The sequence below is a fragment of the Rousettus aegyptiacus genome, unplaced genomic scaffold, assembly GCF_014176215.1.
Source record: "Rousettus aegyptiacus isolate mRouAeg1 unplaced genomic scaffold, mRouAeg1.p scaffold_m13_p_17, whole genome shotgun sequence".
Lineage (NCBI taxonomy): Eukaryota > Metazoa > Chordata > Mammalia > Chiroptera > Pteropodidae > Rousettus > Rousettus aegyptiacus.
This window is the reverse complement of record NW_023416292.1, coordinates 18191664-18197440: the sequence shown is the minus strand read 5'-3', so window position 1 is coordinate 18197440 and position 5777 is coordinate 18191664.

Below are 5777 nucleotides of genomic sequence, written 5' to 3'. Positions count from 1 at the left end.
CGCCAGTTCCTCCCCCGCCACCCCACCCCTGCCGTTACGTGTCGGTGGCCCCTCCGTCCAGGGACACGCCTCCTGCAGGACACGGCCGCTCCTCGCAGGCCGCCTGGCGCTTGCACGGACGCACGCGAGTGCCCCGGCGCGTGACACCCAGGTCCGAAAACTCGGTTTAACTGAAACTGCCCAGCACCGCCCCACAGAGCAGCCTGCTCGGCAAGGGGCTGGGGGGCCCTGGGGAGCGAGGCCTGGGGGAGATGCGGGCGATCACACCAACGCCTTATCGGGACACATGAAGGTGACAGGCTCCCCCAGTCATGTGCTGTGCACTCCGTGGGAGGCACGCAGCCCCTCTGCAAAGTCTGTGTTGCTCCCTGAAGGCGGTGAGGGGCGTTGTGCACCAACGGGAGCCCCGAGGAGTGGAGATGAGGGGCAGCTGCCTCGGGGAGCTCTCAGAGGTACCCCCTCCCCCCCCCAGCCGCCCTCCACCCGCTTCTATTCAGACCTCCGTGGGTACCTGGGACATTAGAGAATGAAAGATGGGTGCAGCCCCCCACCTCTCACGTACACCCGCCCCACCCCCTAAAGTTTCTGATGACCCAAGGCAGGGAGTTTGCTAAGGGTTTCCAGAGGGCCTGGAGGAGGGGGTGGGGTGTGTGTGGAGGTGGGGGGGGGCTCCTCACAGTCCTTGTGAGAAGCCCTTCCAGGACAGGGACATGAGGTGCTGGCCTCCTGACTGTTCCTGCCTGGTGCCCAGGAGCCAGGTGCTGAGGCCGGCGCCACCCTCCACCTCCTGTGCTTGGGCGCTGGTGTCCTTGGGCCTCCCTGTGGGGGCATTAATTCCACTGGGGAACAGGAGACCCCTTTCTGTTCATGCAAGAGAAATAGCTCTGAGTGGCAAGGCCAGAGAGAACACCCCACCCTGTAGTCAGAAATGCCAAGGATGAATCAGGAAGAAGAAGAAGAATGCTTTTTTCCAATGGAAAGAGATTAGATGAGCCTTTCTTCCCAGAAATCCAGGTGGAAGAAACTCAGTCTGGGTCTGAAGGGGATGAGGGGGCAGGTGGGTCCCTGAGGCAGGTGGCTGACTCATCGGCAGGCAGGTCCAGCAGAGGCCGGGAGACTGCAGGGAAGTGTCCCGACCTAGGGCTTCCCCGGATAACGTGCTCACCAAGCTGGGCAAAGCCGGGTCTATAATCACGCCCCGAGCCTACAGTTAGTTATTGACCAGGTAGACTTCGTTCCCTTCCTCCTGAGCTCACAGGTAGAGTGTGGAGGCTCCGAGGACGCTGAAGAGGGCAGGCGCAGGGGCCGGCCGTGGAGCCTGAGTGCTGGCCTGAGGATTCGGGAATGGACATGTCCTTCACGTTAAGGAAGGACCCCAGACACTGTGCTTGGAGCTTCTCACGTAACGTGCCGACCTTTATGAGATGCGGTGTTACCCTTGTTTTACAGATGAGGGAACTGAGGCTCAGAGAAGTTAAGTAACTTCCTCAGAGTCACAGAGCTAATAAATGGTGGAGCCCAGGTTTGAGTTCAAGTGTTCCCACCCCTATTATACACCCTTCTACCACTGTGTCATCAAGTAGAGGGGAGACCCGCCTTCTGTGCGGGAAGCCCTCACCTGAGCAGAGGAGACGTTCAGGCCTGGAATGAGGCCGACTGAGGGAAAGCTACGGAAAACGCTTTCCAGAGCATCGTTACAGATTGGCGGTGGCCTAACTGACACTATTTAGGGCTGCTTTTAAGAGAGAAGAGGGAGAAATTTCATGAGAGGAACTGAGGCAGTTGGCTTGAGCTCAGGGCTTCATGGTCCTGACGGTCAATGGCAAAAAGAGCATCAGAGGCTCATGCATAAGGCGGCATCTCTGCGCTGTCTCCGGAAAGAGAAATGGGTGACCGGGAGGCGAGATGTTGGTTGATGTGCTCGCGCTGGATTGCCAAGGCCTCAAGGTCTGTGGAGGGTCCGACACTGTGAGGAAGGGGCAATTCTGGCAGAAGGAGGAGAGGAGTGGGTGTCTGGCCAGGACGCTCTCGCTCTGGGCGGATGGCGCCTCCCTCGTGAAAAGCAGGTTAGAGCGCCCACCTCCCGCTGGATTCTCTTGGCCGTGAAATCCCAAAGCCGGCGAACTCATGGACGGCCCCAGGCAGCCACGAGGATGCTGTTAACATTTTGCTTAATCCCCATTATTCTTCATGTTTTCAGGAGAGATATTCGAAAATGGTCAAGAGGTTAGTGGGCTCTAAATGGAGCGAAACGGAGCATGAACGTCTAATTTTTTTTTGAAAAAAAGAAAAAGCAGCAGCAGCCAAACCAAGCAGGCCTGTGAGCCGAGACTGGAAATCTGAGGGGCCACCTGCTACTAGCTCTAGCACCTGCTGGGCTCTGGCTTCAGTATGTTGGGGAGAAACAGCGTTGCTCCCCTTTCAGACTGCTGTGAAAACCAAAGGGGTGTCCGGCACAGAACGCAGCCTGCTGCACAGGCCAGGACCGACGGCGATATGTGCTCGCCGCCTGCCAGCGCCCCGTTCCAGACAGATGACGAGCACTGTCGCCCAGCATCGATGCGCCCTGTGCTGCCTGCGGGCGCTTCCCCGTCGGTTTGCAAACTCCCTGAGTCTAGAAATCGTGTCAGATATAACGCGTTTGCACCCGGGACAGTGCCACCCTCAAACGGGCATGTTCTTTAGGAAAATATTAAACGAAGAGCATGATCTCACTCCCGCCTAAAACTGGGCTGCGTTCTTGCCTGCAACACTCGGGCGAGGGTCTAGAAGCATAAACGAGGCCACCGAAAGTCACCGAGTGCATCCCGGATGCTCCGAAGAGCAGCTGGGAGTCAGAAGGGCTGTGGACAAGCACAGGCCGACCTGTGAATAGCGGGGATCGGATCCCGAAATAAACAGTCGCAGCATCTTGAAGCCACGAGGGAGGCAAGTTCAGGACAAGTCGGCGGAAACACTCCGCCACGCAGCAGGGAATGGACGTGTGGAATGGACGGGCCCCCAGAGGTGGCTCGAGCTGGCAGCATAAGCGGATTCCGGACGGCTTTGGACAGACGTGTGAATGGCGGAGCCATGAGGGGGAGAGAGCTGCGGGGAGCTGCGGGCTGCTCCGTGCGGTCGGGGGTTCAGGGGGGCCCAGGAAGCCCCTTCGCTGTGCGTCCGTGGGGTCTGGTGGGCAGGAGCCTGGGCCGCGCTACATACAGCTCGGATGTGAGCGGGTGGGCGGCACCCACACCCCGTCCCGGGCACCCCCATGCTCGGCCCCTCAGCCGAGCTTTTTGTTTTAATCTCACGTGTATTCAGTTAGGGCGAGTTATTCAAAAAGCATCAAGTTTTCCAGCTTAACTTCAGCCATTCTAAGAAAGTGTTTCCTCCCGCCTCCCCCCTCCCCCGCCCCGTACGGCCCTTGTAAAATGCATCGCTTCTCCATTTCGGCTTCCGACTTTCAATCGGATCTTGAGAGTCTGTTTCCATACCGGCTATCCTGTGTGTCTCTTGTGATTAGGTTTCTGTTCAGAACTTCCCTCCCGAACTGCCTAATTCTGACACGAATTACTCCATGAAAGCGCCTCTGAAAAGGGCTGTGACAATCTACTTCCCTTGGGGGCTCTTGTCAATGTAAGATCCAAAACGTGACCGTCAGTGCCGCATCCAGGATGCCAGGAAAAACATGCCTCTCGCGGGTGCAGCTCCAAATCTTGGCATTGGGGGGCGTTTCGGAAACTCTCCGCAGTCTCCTCGAATCACCCACCGTCTCCCACCCCAACGAGTCCCTGTCCCTCCTCTCCATGCCTGCGCCGGGTGTTCTCCCGAGCGCTCAGGCAGGTCCCAGCGATGCGAGCACCCCTCCGATGGTGAGCAGCTGGTGCCGGCCTGGCTTTAGGCCCCTGGGGCGCGAAGGACTCAGTTTTTATCCTCTTTTCCTGGCACACAGCCACCCCCACCCCCCAGAGTTGTGTCCTGGAAGCTGTTTTTACAGCACTCGCTGGCAGCTGTAAACTAGTGGGCTCTGCTGCTCACCGTGCTTTCGGGGGGCTCAGCGGTGGCTTTGGGGGACTTGGCAGTGGCTTCGTTCAAGCGCAAACAGCGGCCTCTGGGTTCCATTTCTCGGGCGGGGGTCTCGCAGAGACAGGAGAGTCCCCAACGAGGCCTCGCTTGCCTCTCTTTGTGGTTCTCCTTGTCTTCGGCTCTTCCCTCGGGGGCGTTTACTTATCGATTTATCACGGCGCCCCTCGCGTGAGTTCCATATGGCATTTGCAGGGACTCGGTAAAACACGGCTTGTCACTTTGTCGGACGGACGTCTGGGAAGCCCCAGCTCGCCCTGCCCAGCTCGCTCATTCTGGCAGCAGTTTCCGTGAAGTTTCTTGCCCGCGGGGCCTACACAGTAACTGCGCTTTTGAAATTTGCTTCCTTAACTAGTTGGGTGACTCAGGAGTCAATGCTGTCACAAACAAACTTCCTCTCCTGAGGCTGGCTCTTTCAGAGCAGGTAAAAGGAAGAGCTGACAAAAATATAAAATAACGGGGTAGGCTTTATTTACCAAGCTGTAGAAAGACACTCACTTTCTCCCTCTGTTTTAACTACCACTGGCTTATCGCTGTGTGTGCGGCAGGCGCTGGGCTAATAAGCAGCTCATGCGGATTGCCTTTCCATTTCCAATGACACCGTCAAATCTATCACACCGATCTATCAGATGAGGAGACTGAGATTTGGAAAATCTGGTACGTGGAAGGCAGGGATTTCAGTCATTAGTTAGAAATACATTTATTTAGCATATACATGTTCTCAGTCCCGGGAGAAACATGGATGAGGTTCTGTCTGCTGGAGCTCACGCTAGAGTCAGGTTTCGACCCAGAACTTTCTGGATTCAGCGCTCCACTGTTACCCACATTACTCGCCTGGACAGGTTTGGGAACCGTGGCTAAAGAGACATTTCTGAAATCAGATCAAGTGTACTTTTCCTAAAGCCGCTATGACGTTCATAAGAAAAGGACCTCTCCGCCACTCCTCAGTGGCGGCCTTGGAACTCTTGTCTCGCAACGGCCAGTCCTGTCCCGGCCAAGGCACCCCCTATCCTCCCTACCCCGCCTCCGGCAGCGGGCTTGTCCTTCCGCAGATTCCTGAGGTTGCCAGCTGTCACCGAGGGCTTGGGTAGGAGAACATGCTGCGGGCTCATGGAGAGTTCTCGACCCAGGGTTTAGGCCTGGAAGATGCTGGATCCGGTCTCCCGAGAGAGTCACATGGGCTCCAGCTAGAGCCGGAGTCGAGAGGGAAGAGGTCCCCCCCCACACGCGTATCTTCCCCTCAGATGGAGTCTCCAGGCAACGCAGTTTTCAGTGGCTCTGAAAACCACGTGGGGAGAAGATTCTTGATTTCTATATCTGGCCGGAAGAGAGCCCGATCACAGGCCGGCTTCCTGGTTGACGCTCTCCGCTTTTTCCAGACCTGCAGACTCCAGAGACTTCCAGGCTGGACGCTGGTTTCTGGGGCCTGCATGTAATTAGCTTGAGCGATGGAAAATTTGGCTTCCAGTGCAAATGCCCCTAAGGGTCCTCGTCCCCACCCCCTCCACCCTGTCCCTCCACCCTGTCCCTCCACCCTGTCCCGTCTGTCCCTCCTCCCACAGAATGCTGCTGCTGGAAGGCAAATAATGAGGCTCTCCCAGCTGCGGCGCACTGCTAAAAATAGCAAGTTTGTTTATTTTTATGTGCACAAAGCCCTTTACTGAGCTGGCTGTTTTTCTAGCAGGAATGGGAAGGGTTCTGTGCTGGCCACC